At 39.8% G+C, this 20,048-nt stretch overlaps 1 long non-coding RNA gene across 2 annotated transcripts; it reads right to left on the reverse strand.

The window, feature by feature from the left end:
- Positions 1-6,949: 6,949 nt before the first annotated feature.
- On the reverse strand, positions 6,950-19,537 carry LOC110340118. 2 transcript variants are annotated; one of them, XR_005869484.1, is made up of 3 exons: positions 19,488-19,537; positions 7,368-7,534; positions 6,950-7,182 (listed from the first exon to the last, which is right to left on the reverse strand). It is a non-coding gene; the product is annotated as an uncharacterized LOC110340118 (long non-coding RNA). The 2 variants fall into 2 exon arrangements; XR_005869485.1 differs by having other exon boundaries at positions 7,368-7,563.
- Between the last annotated feature and the right edge of the window lie 511 nt (positions 19,538-20,048).

Genomic DNA, 20,048 nt, shown 5'->3' on the forward strand with positions numbered 1-20,048 from the left:
TAAGCAAAACGTATTTATCCACAGGAGGTCGCCATCATCGGTGAGAGGTATGTAGGTCAGCAAGTGCAGGGAAGGTGTGTTGTGTCCAGTTGATGGAATGGCAGTGTACCATGCTGAGAGACTTCTCCTCTCGTCTCTAACCAAACACCCGTTCATCCAACATGTTCGCTTTTTCCTTTATTTGGGCAGGTATCATGTGGGGACGGGAACAAAAGGTTGGCAGTGTACATTTTTGGATGTTCCATTAGGGACACCATTTAGATGTGTTGCCTTGGTCCATCAAGCCTCTCTCACCTTGCTCTAGGGTGAACATTATTTCCCTGACTGTGCTCTGATAAAAGCACCAATAAATGCTTCTGCACTGTGCACACTGGGAAGAACGATCCAACGCAAGTTGAGTATGAGGGAAGGCAGAAAGGAACAGTTCAAACACATGACACGCCAAGTCTTCAATAAGCCTTCGTGTCTTCCACAGATGAGCAAATATTGCCTAGCTCATGAAAAGCCTTCATGTTTAAGAATGGCACTATGACTCTAAAATTTCTTTTCCTTTATTTGATGATAGAAAAGCTGAAGCTCAGAGATGTTAGGTAAATCGTCCCAAATCACCCAGCAGGTAAAACTGAGTTTTAAATTAGTCAATTAGTCATCACCTCATACTTTCCTCCACTCCACTTTGCCCTTTTGATTATCACCGGGCAAGGACATCGGGCAAGGACAGAGTCCCCGACAGTGTGACCTCCCCTCACAGCTTATTTGATATTTATAGTCTTCCCTTGCAGCAGCAAGTCCATGAAAGCTGTCATCTGTCTGGTGGGTAATAGTCCTTTGTGAATTACTGATGTTGTATTTTTCCATCTTGGCTAGGCACTGAGCCATTTTGTCTGCCATGGACACCGCTTGCTGTCTGTCATCATGGCACTAGATCCTGGCTAGAGGTCCAGGCTTTTCCCCAGAAAGCCATCTTTCTGTCTTCCAAACACATGTGGCTTTCAACAGAACGGCTGATTTTCAAGGCTATTAGAAGAAGACGTTTCCTACTCAGGAGAACAAGACAGCGAGTGCTCTGGCATGCGGACACCACACTCTTACTAAGTTTAGTCTCTGGGATGAATCATCTAGGGAGACCGGCCCTTGCTCTTGGTTGCCGGCTGCTTTATTTTTAGGAAATCTGAATTCCAGTGAAATCCATTTGGCGGCACATAATCGGCATGGCTCCGATCCAAACTAGGTAATTAGAGGTCAGCTGGAGGCGATTATCTCCATCTTTGCACTAGCTGGGATGAGCTGCTCTGCCAAAAGCTTTTAAAGCAGCATTTGCTTCCTTGTGACCAATTTAGCACAAATGAAGGCCTTAGAGGCATTTCTTACCTCATTCTAGCTTGGTGTGTTGTCTTTTTGGCTCATCTTGGAGAAAATAAATCTTTTGGCAAAATTCCATCTGAAGTAGCAAGGGGAGGAGAGAGAGAGAGAGAGAGAGAGAGAGAGAGAGAGAGAGAGAGAGAGAGAGAGAGAGAGAGAGAGAGAGAGTCCATCCATGCACAGAGTAATGCCTAAATACTCATCTGTCAAGCAAGGCCACATTCTTTGCATTCTTTGGGGTGTTTTTTTTTTGTGGGCTTATTTTAAAATTTTTTCATTCAGCTTTATTCTTTCTCCATGATTAGGAAAGAGACTTCATGGGGGTTATTGATTTTCTTCTCTCTCTCTCTGTGTCTCTCTCTCTGTGTGTGTGTGTGTGTGTGTATGTGTGCGCGTGTGTGCGTGCGTGCGTGCGTGTGTGTGTGTGTGTGTGTGTGTGTGTGTGTGTGTGTGTGTGAAGGTCAGAGGACAACTTGTTGAAGTCAGTTCTCTCTCTCTCTCTCTCGCCACCATGTGGGTTCCTGGGCTCAAATTCTTGGCAGCAAGTGCCTTTAGCCATGAAGCAATTTCACCAGCCCATCCCCCTTACAATGTTGTAACTCTAAGGAAGTCATACGGAGAGAAAGCAGCTCTTATGGTGTCTGCTGGGCTGGCCTGGATCTATAGAGGGAGGGTGGGGCAGGGTGGATGTCTGACCTCTCACTGCGCTTTCTCTGGTTGATTCTAGCAACTGGCCCCTCCCTCGTTTGTTGACTCGAAACTGGGCTTCTGTTTCTGCGTATCTTGCCTCACTACTTGCCAATGGAATCCATGAGGCTGCCAGCCACTCACTGTCCATATCACATGGTTTATATTTCCCCATTTTTACCAGCCATGTAGGACTCTTAGCAGGAAAAGCAGAGACCGCGTCATTCAGTCTCCGATGGGAATAAGCCTCAGTTTCCCCAGAAGTGTGTCTATTGGTGTGGATCTGAGTCCAGGGTCACCCACTGAGATGGTGATAGAAATAGAGACAGTTTCTTAAGGAAAGTAGAAAGGTACTCCTGAGACTGGGGCAAGGCCATGGTTCAGAAATCTCCTTGGACCAGGTCATGACCCTTTTAGGTTTCTAAGTAGCACCTACTTTCTGCATTTTTGAGACATGCTGTTTGTTACACATAGACCTGATGGAAAAGGGATCTAGTCTTTCTGCAACAGGCTTGTCCTAGTTATGTTTTTTATTGCTGTGATTAAATACCATGACCAGAAATGTCACGGGGTTTATTTCAGTTTATAGCTCCACAACACAGTCCATTATCAAAGGAAGTCAGGACAGAAACCTAGGAGACATAAACTGAAGCCATGGAGGAACACTGATCTCTGACTTCCCAATGGCTTGCTCAGCCTGCTTTCTTTTTTTAAAATTATTTATTATATGTGTCTTTTGCATCATGTATCTTGATCCCATTCATCTCCCCATTCCTTTACAACCATCCTCTGCCACTGCACCCCCCAAATAAAACAAAATTTAAGAAAAAAAGTAAAAAAAAGAAAAGGTGAAAACAAACAATCTCATCCTGGAAGCTGCTGTATGACACAGTGAGTCATGCCATGAATCCCTTTGCCCATGTATCTTTACTGGCAAGAGTTGATTGCAAAGAGTCATTGGTCTAGTTCAGGCCTCTGCTTTCTACTATCCTGTCAATGCTGGCTCTACACTAGGGCTCCTCCTGGATACCCTGCTGTTGCCCTGTCTTGTGGAGATCCTGCAGCTTTGGGTAAGATCCCTTCAATTGTTCCAACAGAGCATAGACGGGGTGATTGATGGGCTGGCCAAGTCATATCCTTGGGTCTTGGCCTAGGCAGCTGTCAGGCTGGTCTGTCGGATGTGAAATGGTGGCAACTCTGCCATGCTTACAACTTTAGGGCTGGCTCACCCCCACCTGCCCTAACAGGGTTGGCTCTTTTGCGCTGCCCCGGCAAGGCGCAGGGTCTGCTCTCCCAAGTGTCACAGCTGGCTGGGGGTCAGGGATAGCTCTCCTTCGAAGGGAGGGCATCTCTCCTTAGCCCATGCTGCCATGTGGGAGACGAGGGGTGCAGCTATGTCTCCCTCTCTCATCTCTTCAGATTTGCCTCTGTCTTCAGGACCTGGACCATTCTGTCTGTCTGTCTCTCTCTTCCATAGACTACCATACCTCTGCTCATACTAATGGTGTCTGGCTGGTACAGCAGTGGGCCAGTGTTTCCTTCTTGGAGCCTACAGTGACTATAGTCCCAAGCTTCCGAGTATATCTCCTTATCTCACTCAAGTTGTCCTGGTGGTGTGCTGGGCCATTCTGTCACATCACAAAGAGGTCATTATAGTGGCCAACAGGTGCTGGGCAGGCTCCTGGTTGGTACATATGGCTGCATGGCACAGGGTGGGGGGTTTCCATAGAATCTGCTTGGGGGCCAGGTTTTAGGATGCTCCAAGCCTGTGGTTGTCAGCCTACTTTCTTATACACCCCAGGGAAACTTGCCTAGGGAGGACACTATCCACAATGGCCTAAGCCTTGCCATATCAATCACAAATTAAGAAGATGCCCCGTAGGCTTACCTACAGGCCAATCTTACAGAGGCGTTTTTCTCAGCTGTAGTTCCCTTTTCTCAGATAACATTAGAATGTGCCAGGTTGCCAACAAGCCCAAGCAGGACAGAGAGGAAAGGTTTATTCTGGTTTGCATTACCACAGGAACCAGGAATTAGTATGGACCATTAGCTTAGTCAGCTGCAAATGAGAGAGAGACAGACGGAAACAGAGACAGACAGACAGAGAGAGACAGAATATGTGTCAAAATCTTATTACTGAACAGCTAGAAGATCTGCAACTTCATGTGGATGGTGGGAAAATAATGTAGACCCTATATTGTTTATTCCAATCATCGGCTATGGTTTATAAACCAAAGATATTCTAAAGGTAATCGTTAGCCTCTCACCATTTTATACAGCTATGCCATCTGGTTTGGCCACATCTATGTGCAGCAGAGTTTGGAACACAATGCTACATGTATCTTAGAATTCCTGATGTCTGTGTGCACAGTGTATGTGACAGTTCCAATCTAGTAGAAGGATGGGTGCAGATAATAGTTTAATATACTCCTTTGAAGCAGAGAGCTGGTGAACTAACGACAGAAAAGCAAACTAAGTTATGAAAACACCACAGTGTTCTAGAATCATGGAGTGCTATAGGTGGAAAGGACCTTACCAGATGATGTAATGTTTACCAATGTATGAGGAAATAAGGTCCATAGACATTCTGGAAGGTACTCAAGGTCAGTCAGGAAAATTAGTCACAGACTTGGGCCAAACCCAAAGTCTGTTGATCTGGCCCTGCCAACCTTCATAATGTCTTGTGCCCTGTCATTAACACACTCTTAAACTCTGCATGCAAGAATACTGGGCCAATGTAAAAAGTTGTTGTAAGAGATGTCCATTACTCTTCTCTCCTCCCCTCAACATGAAGCAATGGTTTAACCCACATTGCTTCTCCAGCTCTTGCCTCTGTCTTTCTGAGGGCCTCCCTGCTGTATTGTTCTATCGGTAAAATGGAACCAACCGCTAAAGGGTCTTTTTTGTCTTTCTCTTATCTGGTAAGAAATGCGTGGCTGGTAGAGCCAGCCATTCTGATTCCATTTAAGAGCCCTTGGTCCCTAGTTTGACACATGAACAGTAAAGTGAGGACCAAATAAATACTAGATTAAAGTCCAAATGTCAACCTGCTTAGTAGCATGCATAGAATCAATCCCACTGACAGCTAATCCTTCTCCCTATAAGATACAAAGTACTTACCAAGCTCAAACCCAATCTTCAGCATTTATTATGGGAGGAAAACAGGGGTTGAAGATCACCTGGTCAATAACAGTCTTTGACTGTGCCCAGGCTAAGGACCCTTGATCAGTGAAGTGATGGCTTCAGGATATTTAGCACAATAATGACAGCTGTGTTCTAAACACTGATGAAGGGAAATTGCTAGTGTTTTTTCCCTAATATTATTTTTTAGGAAAGAAAATCTGAACTTGTAACAGAAATAGAAGGTCAACATCTGGAGTTATGTATGGTAGGGCACACACATGAGTTATATTGTGCTAATTTGGTTAAGTCAGAATGTACAGAGAATGGGCCAGGTCCCAGATTGCTGAGGTCTATCTTGAAAACATTAGTGTCTCCACCGAAGTATCATAAATAAGATGCAGGCTGGACTTTGGCCATTTTGGAAATGTTTTATAGGTTGTGAATATGGAAAAAAAGGCTTCTTTGTTTTGAGTTAGGTTAAACATAACCAGACTGATGTTTTGATTCATTTAGCAAAGCCTGATTCCATGTCTCCTTACCTTCTATCCTCAGATAAGCCAAGTTTTCCAATTCCAAGTCCACTGACTTGTTTCTGGGATGGTCTAGCTAATATGGCATCAAAGAATGAAGCCAATGGCTTAAATATGCCCTCCTCCCCAAACATATATGGGGTCTACTAGAAAGTATTCAGGTCATTGAGGTCTCCCTTTCGTGGCTGAGTTAATGATACTCACAAAAGAGTTTGATCTGCTTCTCTTTCAGACATTCAGCACCTCCTGCCTTCTGCTGTGGAATAATGCAACTAAAGACCCTCCTCAAAGGTCAACACCTCAACTTTGGATTTTCACCCCCCAACTATAAGAGATATATTTCCTTTCTTTATTAATTTCTCAGCATGTGATATTCTGTTAGAGCAACACAAAGCCAGGAAAATCTCAAAATGAGAAGATATAGAGAGGTGGTAAAAATACTGTACTTATTATAATGTGTCTTAATATTATTTCAATTTTTATAGCTAAGATACAGTAATGGGTAGGGATGAGTATATAGTTTACCAGGAGGATGCTTGCTTTGCTTGCCTGTGGCCTATACTTGACTCTAGGCACTGCAAGAAAACAAGCAAATGAAACCACTCCCAAAAAACCAGCACTGTGTATAAATAAAACAGATTAGACAGAATAGACACTTAGAAAACATCAATCCGCCGGGCAGTGGTGGCACACGCCTTTAATCCCAGCATTTGGGAGGCAGAGGCAGGCCAATCTCTGTGAGTTCAAGGCCAGGCTGGACCAACAGCCTCCAAAACAATACAGAGAAGCCCTGTCTCATAAAACCAAAAAAAATCCAGAAATTGCATACAATTATATTATCTATACAAGCTTCATATTTATAAATACCTTTTCTAATCATTGAACGTGCTCATTTTCTATTACCAAATGTTATTATTTTTAAAGTACTTATTTCTTTGTTAAAGTGTCTAAATTTGGCTGGGCATAATGGCACATGTCTGTAATCCAACACTTCGGAGACCGAGGCAGCAGGATTGGCAGGTTAGGGCTAGGTCAGGCTGCATAGTGAAACTTTTTGAAGAAAAATGAAGCCTAATTCATAGTTTTCATAAAGTAATGCACAAACATATTTTACTTTATGCACATTTCCCTGGGTGCAGTGAGCTATGGATTCTTAGTGCCTGATACTAAAAAATGTACTATCTTAAGGTCATTCTAGTTGAGAGGAGAGAATAGTAATAAATTTGAAATAATTTTTAAAAACAATCTGAACATAACTGAAGAATTTTATTCCTTTTTTTTCCTCACCAACATCATGGTCTTTCTCACAAGACCTAATGATGCTGAAAAATATTTCTTTTCAGGTTCTTTGAACTTTTTCTTTTTCTTGTTTGTCTTTCTCCAAGTATTTCCTGTTTTAATTGTGGTGACAAGTTTTAGAGCATAATAAACAACCCATCCATTTATTCAAGGAGCATGTATTGAATGTTTGCAGTTTCTCCTGTCAAAAAAAATAAAAAAGCTGGAGTGAAATCCTATCTTTGTGACCCAGGAAATTGTTCACTTAATTGTTTTTAATTACCATACATGACATCACTGTATATCACTATGGCATTTCCAAATAAAGACTCTTTCAGTAGGTTGTCCTTTTCCCCAGTCCCCTCTCGGCACCTCCAGCTCACTTACTTTCATTATGTGGTCTTGTCCACATCATTACAGCGACATTTCCCAGCATAACTAGTGCATCCATTAGTCACAGAAGTGGTGACTTCCAATGATCCTTTCTTTCACTCTTCGCGATTACTCTCTGTTCTTGCTGTTGACATCTGGGTCCACGCTTCTGCTTCACCTGACTGAAAATTAATGATACAACTAGCTAGTGCTATTAAAAAACAAAAAAACAAAGCTGAGATCTCGTTTGCCAGGGATATGAAAGGCTCTATTTCTCTGGTGAAAAGACTCTGTTATTCTCATATTGTTTTTCCCCTCATCCTGTTACTAATTCTTTGTATAACCCCATCCATTTTTTCCACAGAAAAAATCTATTAATAAATCTGCTTCAAGCTATTTGATGATTTGCCAAAACTAAGATCAGCTATGAAAATTTTCAGCTTTTGAACAAAGTCGCGCAAAGAGGTTTATTATAGTAAAGTGACTTTTGCAAGCTTCAAATAGCCTGATAGAAAAATCCCATTTTGTAAAGACTGAATCAGTCACCAATTCATTATCATATCTCAATATCCAAATGCCCTCATTTTGTATTAGTGGGTGTTCCTTACTGTAATAAAATGGATCCCCTCTAGCAAACTGCGTTTTCATTGCCTATGTTGTAAAGTGCTCTTTGAAAGTAAACCTAAAAATGATCACATCCCACAACACATAGTATATGACCTATTAACAAGCAATTACTTACTTTTGTTTGTCAAATAGCCAATTTAAATGTTTTGTCAGATTTCAAGCACAAATTGGGTTCATGTAATCCTTTAATGCCTTTTCCATAAAGTGGGCAGATGACTAAGCTGTGGACATTTGCAAACCCATTTAGCATGGGACATTGCTTTAAACCCAGAATTCCCACATGCACAGACTCTGGCTTTGAATAGCTGAACATTTGTTCTGTTTATGTCATTTTTGTAGTTATTTACTAGGCCATGCTAATGTCATCATAACCACTGGGAGCATGATCCAATCAGCTCACCTGTCACAAATGTTCTAGAAAGAATGTGCAGTATCTGTCGGGACACAATGTCTAGAACTATACTTTCTCACCTGAACTTCTACAGGAACATTTTAAAATAAGTTTGAAATATGGTACTCTGGCCACTGCTGGATTCTTTCAAGGAAAGAGAGACTTAACACTGGTTTGTGGGACATTCCATTTTGATGTTGGATAGTGCAATGTCCCTTTAAGTCTCTTTCCATTGTCTCAGACATGCTCTTCGATATTTGGAGACAACCAGATGAGATGGGGGGGGACTATACTCCTTGCCAATCATTATTTTCATCCAGACATTTCAATATTTGGATCAGCGCTTTGGAAATACTGGCTGAGAAAGATCAAATACCTCGTAACTTTCCAGTCTAATTTACAATGAGTCATAGGCAAAGTGAAAAGCAAGAAAGTATTGTGTTGAACACAACTGGTCATTGTGAAAGCAGCTAGCTGGCCAAGACTAGAAAGATGCAAACGTGGTAAGAGAAGGAGTCTGGGAAACTCAGTAAATATTAACAAGGTAAAGCCAGAATTCTCTGACAACAGTTGCTCATACATGCTTCATACATCTCATGCAGTGGACTGTAAATGCAATGAGTTATTGGTTGGTTGCGCCCAGAAGCTTTGTGCCAATACTGCACCAGTGTCTCCTGCAGGCAGGTGACCACTATAGCATGTAGGTTTTGTAGCTGGGTTGGAGTTTACCTTTCTCTGGCATTATGCAGTGTGCCTTCCAGTCCATGAATACTTGTCAGTGGGGGAGGATTGTTGAGCCACAATAGACCACAGCATCTATCTTTGTTCTGCATGTTCTCTGCTCACGGAATCTGTGGCCGCACTGGTCCACACTTGACATCCTTGGATTCTGTTTGCTCACATTAATCTCAGAGAAAGTACTGCCTGCTGCTGTATGCTAAGTGAGGTGCAATCAAAGCTTGCCTTTTCTGTCTTTTTTCAGTAAGTTTAACGGTATTGAAGATATAGACAGCATTTTGGAAGACGTGGTAGGTTTCGCCATTTTTACCATAGGTGTATTCTTTATACCATAGAGAAAGGAAACCGTTAACCGGTTTGTTGAAATGGTTTAAACATTCAGCTGATTTGGTCTTTTCATTTTTCTTGATTCATTTGATATATATATTTCTCTCCCAAATTCAGTGTGAAGCATTTTCTATTTTGGTTCTTCTTTGTCATTGGTCTTATGATTATATCTTCTAATTAGCAAACAAAATACCCAACCTACTTTTTTTTTTGCAAGTTTTTCTTCCTGCCAATGAAAATTTATCCCTACAAATCACTTGGAAACAAACTTAGTTGTAATTCAGCAGGTTGTTGACATTTTTTCAGAGAATAGCTGGTGCATTTACTGCCATCTGGTGGTGGAATTTGGAAGGAACGAAAAGAACAATTTAGAGCCATTAAAAATAAATAAATAAATAGTAGCAAGGCCCATGGGTAAGGAACTGTAATCCCAGTCCAGGGAGGTTGAGGCATGGGGACTGCAAGTTAAAAGACTACAGGAGCTACAGAGAGAGTTCAAGGCCAGCCTGAGCAAGTTGGCGAGGCTCTTTCTTAAAAAAGTAAAATAAAACAAAACCTTGGGCATAGAGCTTAGTGATAAGGCCCTAGCATGTTTAAGACCCTGGGTCCAATAACCAGTACCATAAATAATGACAATAATAATAATAATGATAATTCACCCTTTCTACTGAATCAGAATATTATGTAACTTAAACTGGGTCTACAGGAAACTTGCATTAGTTTGAATCAAGGGAAAAGAGGTGATTTAAGTTGTATTCCCTTTTAGTCTTAACATCAATGGCCATATGTGACTGTAATTCAAATTTTGTTGCTTATATATAGAGGTAAATATAAGCAACCCTACACTAGGAAGTTTCCAGCTTCAGCTGTCTTAATTTTCATTTGAATTCTTTGTATGTGTAGCCTTTGTTTTGTTCTAGTGAGCTAACCTGCTATGCTTCCCCTTCACCTGCATTTAATACATAGGTCTATGTACTGTGCATCCTGACAAACCTTGACACCCCAGCTGCCACTCATATTTTTGCTTCCTTATCTTAGCTTCTCTTCACTCTTTATTTCCTATGTCCCTGAACATCACCAAGACTCTGCTTCCAAAATTTTCTTCTTCCCACTGAATACCTGACAAGCAGCTTCAGATACAAAGTCTGGGTAATGACAGAGGTGACTTGTCTCTGTTAAATGGACCCTGGCAATTCAAATTCTCTGAAGTCATGAATACATTAATGCTAATAGATTTGACCAGCTAAACCTTACGGAACTGTTAACATTTTAGTCAGGGCACTAAACGCTGGTAGAATTGCTCAGACCTAATTCTGTGTGGAACAATTAGCCTCCACTGAAATTGTATCACATGAGCAACTGTTAGTATTGGTTTTATTTGTGTGTGTGTGTGTGTGTGTGTGTGTGTGTGTGTGTGTATTGAGTGCGGTTGTCTATTGAGGCCAGAGGCATCAGATCCCCATGGAGTTAGAAATGAAGGTAGCAGTTAGATGCCCACTGAGGATGCTGGGAACAGATTTTGGCTCCTCTGCAAGATAAGTATATGCTTTTAATTGCTAAGGCATCTTTATGGCCTCAATATATTATTTCTTTTATTCATTAATTTATTTGATGTTGGGTTCTGGGGATATGACTATAAAAAAGACAAATCAACAACAGTAAGAAGACATCAACTTGAATGTTCAGAAATTTGACAATGATATTTGTAGCTCTACATTAAGGGTTCAACTTTGTCTAACAGCAGGATTGAGATTCTAATTAAAATGTTCTGGGGTAAAAACATAAGCCTGCATTTTCTAAACGTGCTTCAGGTGATCCAGACACAAGTGCTCTGTACACACTAGAAGGAAACTACACGGGAAGAGGATGCTACAAGAGAGGGAGGTTAGTTGAGCATGACAGTGAGGTCACATGCCTGTAATCCCAACACCCAGGAAGCTGAAGCAGGAGGACCACAAGTTTGAAGTCAGCCTGGCTTACATAGTAAGACCCCATCACAAAATAAAACAAACACAACCGAAAGAATGCAGAGCTAATAAAGGGCAAGTACAACCATAAGAGAATGGGAAGAAGGCATTTTTTTTCCAGAAGAACTAAGAGATGCTGGTTAGCAGTGAACAAGATAGGATGAATCCACAAAGAAGTCTAAAATATCAAAAGAACAGTGGAGCACTCCAGGTGGACCAGCTCAGCTCTTCCAAATGATGACCAGCAGTCCAGTGCTTCCAAAGCTGCGACTTGCAGATGAAGCTGACCTGACATCATATGCAGGTATGAAGCAACTCCTAGTACAGAGCTAGGAGAGTCAGAGAACTGACAATTAGGAAACACTGTCTGCTCACTTTGAAATTAATTAGAAATTTATAAAGCCCTTTACTATTCTATTTAAATAAATACTTTAAACTCAGGTGTTTACACACTTCATAGGTTAAAGAAGAACCATAAAAGCATTACAAATGATGAAATTAAATTGATCAAAAACTACATAGTGGAATTGGAGAAAAGCAAAAATGGTATTTAGAGGAAGAAAGAGAGCCTTAAAATATACATGAAAGGTTAGAAATGTTGAAACTTAAAGTAAATAATTAAAATAACCCAAGCAGTAGACTGTGTATATAAAGAAAAACGGAGGTTATTGTATCAATTAATAATGTTTCCAATAATTAAAATACTGACAGGCTTTAGTGGTGTTCAAAAGGACACTGAAGCAGTTTACTGGGGAGAAAGGAGTTTATTAGAGAAGCCATTAATGCTATGGTTATACAAAGCATGGCAGGGAGCTAGGTCTAGAGCCTGACATCATGTGGGTTCTCTGAGAGAGGAATCTTGCAACACGAGTGAGATCCCTTGTTATACCTGCCTGTGAATGGGGAGGTTTCACAGTACAGGAAGGAGGCAGAGGAGGAGGTGGGGAGCAGGATATCACTACTTACACTCCCATATTAACTTTCACTTACACTTAATACTTATACTTAATACTTACACTTCCATGTTAACTCAGTTCCCAGGGGAGACATCCTGGCACCTGGAAGTCTGTTAGCTACAGACTCAGTGTCTCCATAGAATGCTTGTGGGCATCCCTGAAAGGAGGCTGTCTCAGATAGCTTGGCTTGCACAAAGACTGGGTTCTGACATTACATTCGTACAAATAAATGTACATTTTGATTAATGAATTATTTTAGGATGAAGATTTTAACTTTTTGAGTTTTGAATTGAGGCTATAAGGTCATTTAAGCATGTTAGCTTAAAATATCTTTAAAATGTGATCTGTAATTGTTATTAATTTTAAAATGAAGGCTTAATTTGATATACCACTACTATAATCAAACAAAATATCATTTCCTTGTATCTACACACACACACACACACACACACACACAAACCATACCCACACATTTAAAAATAAGTTTTAACGGAATAAGGTTACAAACAAGCCAGTATATTATTGGTTAAATTCTAGACCTCAATATCATATATGAGATGATACCTCAGAGTTTCCTACCTAATGACCAGAGATAAAATGGATTACTATCAGGGATATGACCAAAGATTTAATCCCATAATGAGTATCATCTATCTTTTTCATTGTGGTAAGAAATCCTGAAAGGCAATATCCAAGCCCAACTTTTTTTCATAGTAAGTGATATGAACAAGTAAATGAATGCAAGTGTTGTTTCTATCTAAATCTCAAACAATCAGTGGTGATTACATTCTATCAGTGATTATAAAACAAACACGTTCTAATAATTAATACAGTTGCATAGTGACTGTCTATCGCACTTGAATACCAAGTGCGATTCTAGCACAGTACATTTCATCTTTTTAAAAATTCTGCCCCTCTGGCCGGGCGGTGGTGGCGCACGCCTTTAATCCCAGCACTCGGGAGGCAGAGGCAGGCGGATCTCTGTGAGTTCGAGGCCGGGCTGGACCGACAGCCTCCAAAACAATCAGAGAAACCCTGTCTCGTAAAAACAAAAGCAAAACAAAAGAAAAATCTGCCCCTCACAGGGTAAGACTTTAATAGGAAATAGTTGCAGGAATTTATATTTGACAGAAATGTGGAATTGGACTAGAATGATAGTACAAACTAACAACAAAAACAAACAAACAAAACCCCCAGGGCTTACGATGTTAGACACTTTCTTCATCTGGTAGTTGAGACTGTTGGCAGACTGGTGGGCACTAGGAGTGAGCTCAGAAGCCTTAGTGAGCAGAGCTAAAAGCCTGCAGATGAGTAGGCAGAAAAAGTCAACTGGGCGGGGCTCCAACCATCCCCCCTAGAAAAACCTGCTGCGAGGCAGAACCTTGCGATGTTACAGCAAAAACATCCTTATACTTCTATAAAACTCTTCCTAGTTGAAATGAGTATGTCGCTTTGTGGATACCTTAAGCTGTTTATATAGACATAGTTAATGTTGAGTCCATTTTCCTTCAGGAATCTAGAGCTTTTTTAGATACAGGGCAGAGAACACCTGTTCTTAGGCTATAGTACAAATCCTGTGCATGGAGTCTCCAAAGAGTTTCTACGCTGAATGCATTTCACACACATCACCATTCAAATGTGGCAATGAAGTGTGTTCTACACGCTCCACTCTTGGAGGCTTGCCTCTGGTTTTACCTGGAGATTACCCGCAAGCACCCTTGCTGCTGCTGAGTCTGTTAAGTATCCTTTTACCATAATTAGTTATGCCTATGTTTGTGATTACACACATACTGTCAGTACTTCCAGCAAATTAGTAACCTGAATGCGGACTCAGGAGACCTCAGCATTGTGATACACAGTACTTGACCTCCCAAATAATGTTGGTTTCCATTCATGCAGCTTGAAAGCATATCACAAAGGAAAATGAGGCACTAACTTGATCAAGTGGAGGTTTGTCTGTGGCAAAACCACCCTTTAAAAGTGTTAGGGCTTAGTCAGTCGCATAAAGTCACAAAGGCCTTAGCAACAAACAGCAATTCTGATATTTCCTATGCAAAAGTCTCTGAGTGGGAAGTATTGCTCACTCCTTATATTGTCTCAACAGCAACTTTAATAGCTTTCACTTTGCAAATAGAGATACCAAGATTCAGAGTGACTAAGAGACTTGTTGCCTTAGGCACCCAGGGAAAAAATCTAAGAAAGGAACCATGGGGTGTTTGACTCCAGAGACAAACAGCTTAACCTCTGCCTTGCCACTATTCCCATACCAGAGAGGGAAGAGGAATTTTGGTTGAAGAGAGAGAAGAATAGGTAATTTTGGAATATAAGGCACTTGATAACATCATCTATCTATTTATCTATCATCTATCTATCATCTACCTACCTATTTATCTATCTACTCATCTCATCTATCTATCTATCTATCACCATTATCTATCATCTATGTATCTGTTGTCATCACCTGTCACCTATTAGCAATCTCTGTACCTATCTCCTAAGTGGCAAACCTATTGAAAGGGTTGCAAAGCGGTCCTCTCAAGCCTGGTAGAAAAATAATCTGCATGGTTTCCATGTAAGGAAACTGTAAGAAGAAAGCATCATAGCATTACCGGATGGAACAGGTGGAATTTTCCCCAGCACTCTCATAGAATCGGGTACCAACTGCTGTGTCTAATACCTGGAGATTTTTTTTACACAGATCGTTTGGGTAGAGTTTTTAGTAAGTTGTCTTTGTAGTGGGGCCAAATGAGCTCAAAATTAACTCAAGAAGAATAAAATTGAAGAAATCACAAGGCACGTTGTAATTAAATTGCTGAATTCATTAAAGGGAAAAAAATCCTAAAATCAGCCAGAGGAAAACAATGAGTCCATACAGAAGAATGACAATGTCCTTGTCATTGGAACTACTTAAGTTAGAAGAAAACGAGCGAATGGCTTTACTGAAGAGAAAAATGAAAGGTCACAATTTGATTTTCAGTCATTGACTATCTCAAAAAATAAAATACAATAAAGGTCTTCTTCATCCATTTATATTTAAGACAATTCAGTGCTAGCTGACATTCTTTACAAAACTTTGAAAGTAAGCTTTCAAGGATGAAAAAAACACTATTAAAAGTTTGGATATTTTAGACAAAGAAATAACAATATCAGAAATAATAGATAGGTAATTTTTACAAAAAACTAAAAATACTTTGTAGGATTTCAATTTTATTATTTTAATTATTTACACCTATGGATGCACATGCACACACATGTGTACAAATGTGCTAGTGCAAGTACAGCTGTACAGGTGAGTGGAGGTGCCCATAGAAGCCATAGGGGTTATATCTCTTGGAGCTAGAGTTCCAGGTGATTGTAACATGGGTACTGGGAAATGAATTTCAAGAGCAATATGCACTGCCAACTAGTGAGGCATTTCTCTAGACTAAGAAATATGTATATATATATATATGTGTGTGTGTGTGTGTGTGTGTGTGTGTGTGTGTGTGTGTGTGTTCAAAGCACAATAATAGTGAATTTGAGGACCTATAATATGGAAAGTAAACTTGACAGAAAACAATATAAAGATCAGAAGCAGGGAAATAGAGGTCTACCTTTGTAATACAGTTTTCATGACACATGTGATGCTGTATAATATTGAATGTAGAAGGTAAATATTTGGGTTGCAAAGCATAGAGCTACTATTAAAACTTCAAAAAGGAGACCTGGCTCAGAAGCCAATAATGAATATAAAAATAGAATAATAAAAGTTGAGATAAGATAACAAAATTAACAAAAATTAGATGGGAAAATACAAAAAATAGCAGAAGAGTAAGTCCTCCTCTATAAATAACTGCATTAAATGTGAAGATTCAACAGCTCAATTAAAACACAAGACTTTTGGGCCAGTATAAAATCAATATTCATTTATATGCAATCTAAAAGTCTAAGTTAAATATAAAGGAACAGGCAGTTCAGTGGATAATAGAGAGAAAATCATATGATAAAATGATAATTGAAACAGTCATTATTTTCATATCAAATACAGTAGGAAATATGTCAAAGTATAACATATCATCAGGAATAAGAAGGGACATTTCTTACTGACAAAGCTATCAAGTTACCCAAATATACAGTTCTAATTGTATATGTGCTTAATAATAAAACTTCAAAGTCTACGAGATGAAAACTGACCTAGGAAACACTTCATTTCAGTAGTTAATAGAAGAGGAAGGTGTCTAATCACCAAGAATGTACTGGGCTTGAATGACACTCACTACTTGTACAATGTGATTACAATGTTAATGGAACACAATGCTGGCTACTTATATGTCAACCTGACATAAGCTGGTGTCATTTTGGAAGAGGGAATGTCTTTTTTCTAAATTTTTTCCTTTTTTAAAATTTAAGTTGGAAACAAGTTTGTTTCACATGTCAATCCCAGCTCCCTCTCCTTCCCCTCCTCCCCATCCCTCCCCACCAGGCCCCCCAGTCCCCCACCCAATCTCCACTCCGATCCCCTGGTAGAGTGAGGCTCTCCATGGTGCATCTCCAGAGTCTGTCATGTAATCAAAGGTAGGGTCTAGGCCCTCCTTCAAGAGTCCAGGCTGAGAGAGCACAATAGAAAGAACACACCCCTCAGATTTTCCTGTAGACAAGCCTGTGGTATGTTTTCTTGATTAATAATTGGTGTGTAAAGGCGGGCAGTATCATTCCAGGGCTGGTGGTGCTGGCTTCAACAAGGAAACAGGCTGAGCAAAATAACAAGGAGCAAGCCAGTTGGCAGCATTCTTCTCTCTCTCTCTCTCTCTCTCTCTCTCTCTCTCTCTCTCTGTCTAATTCTCTATATTCCTCCCTCCCTCCCTCCCTCTCTCTCTCTTCCCTCCCCCATCTTTCTCTGTTATTAGTTTCTGCCTCCAGGTTCCTTTCCTGAATTCCAGTCCTGACTTCTCTCAATAGTGGATGGTAATCAATGACGTGAAATAAACCCCTTACTCCCCAAATTGCTATTGACATTTTATCATAGGAATAGAAACCACCCCACATGTGACAGACACTTACAACAATATGCACATTCTTTCCAAGTGGAATGTGAACATTTATCAAGTAAGACTGTACTCTCAAAGTATGTCTCAGCGAATGCAGAGGGATTGAAAACCTAGACATTGAAAATGCCTTCTATGCTCACAGTAAGAGTAAGTGGAAAATCAACATGAGAGACATGTCTGAAGATTTCTCATATATTTACACCAATTAAATATCACATTACTAAATAAAGCATGGGACAGATAAAAGTTTACATAGCATAATGGAAACTACCTTAAACTAAATGAATACTTCATAATGAAATTTGTGAGATGTAGCTACAGATGGTTAGAGATAATTGATAGCAATAAGTTCTTTCATTTGTAAGACTGTAAAAAATCAGGCGATGGTGGCACACATCTTTAATTTCAGCACTCAGGGAGGCAGAGGCAGGAGGATGTCTGTGAGTTTGAGACCAGCCTGGTCTACAGAGTGAGTTACAGGACAGGCAGAGCTACATAGAGAAACCATGTCTTGAAAAAAAATCCAAATGCTATTCACCCCAGTGTAAGACCAAATTAATCCCAGAGTAAAAACCAAACAAACAAAACAAAAAAGAATAAATAGTAGCTATTACAGAATAGGTTATGAAATGGAAAAACATCAATAAAAACAGTTATTTGAAAGAGCAATGAAACTGAAAAAGCTATAACCAAACTGATGAAGAAATAAAGGAGGACAGATGACAGCTTCAATTGTCAGTAACCACACTGAGAGAGATGCATCATTACAGCTCATGCAGACATTAGGTGATGAGTAAGGGAATAAAATGAGTAACTTATGCAGCCAATTTGCTATTAATATGAAATTAACAACTTCTTGGAATATACAAGTCCCAGAAGCACACCAAATGTGCAGATGACTTCAGTGATATATTCTACAAAATCTTTAAAAGAGAAAAATGTTCATGTTACACAAATTCTTTCTGGGAAAGACAGGCTCTTCCTAAAATTCCCCTGGGAAACCAGAGTCAGACCCAGCTACAGACAATTCAAAATAAAATTTCTAAAAACACAGTCCTTAACAATATTTCTCTTAATGGTAGAGGCAATGTACTTTTACAAAATTTTAGTGAAACAAATACAATTAGGACTTTGTTCAGCAAGATATGGATGACTTAATATAGGGACATCAATGCACTTTACCTAACGTTATCACGAGGATAAACCACATGTATAAAAATCATTTAACAAAGTTCAACAATTATAAAAGAATAGCAAATTAAGTAACAAACAAAAATACCTTAGTAAATTTAGATATGAAAGAAATTTCTTCTACCAGACAAAGGGTCCTTACAAAAAAACAAAATAAAATAAATATAACAGCACTAAATATAGATAACAAAAATTTTTCTTGGTAAAATTCTCAATGTTTTCTTACATTAAAATATACAAGGTCAAAATGTCTATTTTTCAACTTTCGATATTTTAAGTTCTCTGTATTGCAATTAAAGAAGGATACATAAAATATATACATACAGGAATGATTTGTTTACAAGCATCATAGAAGGATATAAATAAAAACTTCAAAAAGGTGAATTATAAAACAGACTATAAAGTGAATTTAGACACATTTTTAGGACATACACTCAATATGCAGAAACATCTGTCATAAAAAATGTAAACATGCCCTTGGATAGGTAGGATCAACGTAGTAAAAATGGCAATCCTTAGCCGGGCGGTGGTGGCGCAAACCTTTAATCCCAGCACTTGGGAGGCAGAGGCAGGCGGATCTCTGTGAGTTCGAGGCCAGGCTGGACCGACAGCCTCCAAAACAATACAGAGAAACCCTGTCTCGTAAAAAAACAAAAAAAAAATGGCAATCCTGCCAAAAGCAGTCTACAGATTCAATGCAATCCCCATTAAAATACCAGCACAAGGTTCTTTCACAGACCTTGAAGGAACAATAATCAACAATGTATAGAAAAACAAAAGACCCAGGATAGCCAAAACAGTCTTATTCAACAAAACAACATCTGGAGTGTTGGCTTTATGGACGCTGTAACGATATGCGACACACAGTTACTGAAAGGGAAGCTAAGTATTTAATTTAGAAAATTACTCACACGATACCAAACCCCGAGAAGCCCAGCAGATCTCAGCTAGCGACTGGACCGGAAGCCGAACTCCAGGAAAAGAGAGCGAGACTTCCTGTGCGCTGTCTTTTATGCCTTCCCCCCCGTAACGCCCCTAGCCATGCCCAAAAGTGGGCCTGGCTAGTGACGTAGTTCCGCCTACATACGTATACGTCTTTACGTCCAGCCGTATACGTCTTTAGTCCTGCCTAAAGTGGGTGTGGTTAGCGGTGTGGTAAACCGCCCTTTTATTACCTCATCTGTATGCGCCTCTAGTAAGTCACATGTTTAATGGCGGCATCAGACTTCCTCCTACAATTCCCCTTTTAGTCTAAAAAAAGGACAACTAACTTGTGTCCATGAACAAAATGTATCAAACATCTATTCTATCTAAACCTAAACTTATCTTAAAGAAACACCCAAATATGAACACCTCCTCCCAATCCCAACTCTAAAATAATTGAAAACTAACACTAACAGGTGTAATCTTATAATATCAATAGTAGGGAGAGGGGGCGTGGAATTCTCAAAACTACTTCCTGCTGAGATGGG

This window comes from Mesocricetus auratus, unplaced genomic scaffold (assembly GCF_017639785.1).
Source record: "Mesocricetus auratus isolate SY011 unplaced genomic scaffold, BCM_Maur_2.0 Super-Scaffold_100018, whole genome shotgun sequence".
NCBI lineage: Eukaryota > Metazoa > Chordata > Mammalia > Rodentia > Cricetidae > Mesocricetus > Mesocricetus auratus.